Genomic DNA, 1,344 nt, shown 5'->3' on the forward strand with positions numbered 1-1,344 from the left:
CTGGTCCCTTGCAGTGACTCACTGGCCTCTGAGTGCCTCCTTTTTTCAGTTGTCTGTGACTTCTCGCTCCTCTGTGAGTCCACAGAACACTGTTAGTGGTCTTGATGGCCTGGGGGCCACCAAAGCCCTCTTCTCCCCTGCCACCTCCAAGCAACTTCATAAAAAGGGCACAGCTGTGGCTTTTGCCAGCTCTTGCTCTGTGTGCTCACCACCTCCAGACTTGAAGAGGCCAGGGCTCGAAATGGTGGGAGCAGTCCTTTCTTTCTCTCATCATGGCTTCTCCCACCTTCATGAATTCTGTAGGTCTCCTCGTCTTCCCCTGAGCTCTAGCAGCCCCAGCTTTGCTGCCATTGCTTTTGTATAGTTGTAAGTTGCTTGATTTGTGGGAGGGAGTGATGCTGGGGACCATCTGTTCTGCCATCTTGACTGGAAGCTAGAGAATAGATTTTAAATGTTCTCCACACACACACACACACACACACACACACACACACACACACACACACAAGTATATGAGGTAATGCATTTGTTAAATAGCTTGATTTAGTCATTCCACATTGTATTCATGTATCAAAACATCATCTTACACACCATAAATGTGTACACATTTTACTTGTCAATCAAAAATAATAAAAAGAAAAAAGAAATAGCACATGAAACAAAGTCCAAAGGAAGGTAGGAAAAAAAAGGCAGAAAAGAAAAGGAACAAAAGAACAGATGAAAAAATAGTAAATGAATAGCAAGTGGCCATTTAAAACGCAATATCAAAATTACATTAAATGTAAATGTTCTAAAAGCCCCAGTGCAAAGACTGCAATTGTCAGATTCCATGAAAAATCAAGACCCAACTCTATTGCTGCCTACAAGAAACCCATTCTTAATATAAAGACATAAGTTAACAGTAAAAGGGTCAAAGAGTGGAGGGTTTAGAGGTAAAATAATAAGTTTGCTTTCAGGCTTGAAATACTAAAATCACAGAGAAAAGATCATCAAGCTTAACTCTAACAAAGCTCAGTGCAGTAACCTAGATGGCAGGCTGAGGTCCCGTAGACAGGAAATTATAAACTGGAACCTGAAGGAGAAGCTGAGTCTGAAGGCAGATTCAGACGTTGTCAGCAAAAATGTGATGGTGATAGATTCAGGACATGATCAATATCAGAAATAAAGAATATATAGTTATATAGTCATAGTTCAATGATTGGTATTTGGGGAAATACTAATTAAGTTCATAGATGTCTTCAAATGTGAAATCATGTGTCCTGTGTCTGTGGACTTGGAAACATTAAAAATGAATTCTCTATTGTAGGAGTATATAATTTTTTTCTTGCTCTAAATTAATATTCT

Source organism: Galeopterus variegatus, unplaced genomic scaffold, assembly GCF_000696425.1.
Source record: "Galeopterus variegatus unplaced genomic scaffold, G_variegatus-3.0.2 Scaffold1150, whole genome shotgun sequence".
NCBI lineage: Eukaryota > Metazoa > Chordata > Mammalia > Dermoptera > Cynocephalidae > Galeopterus > Galeopterus variegatus.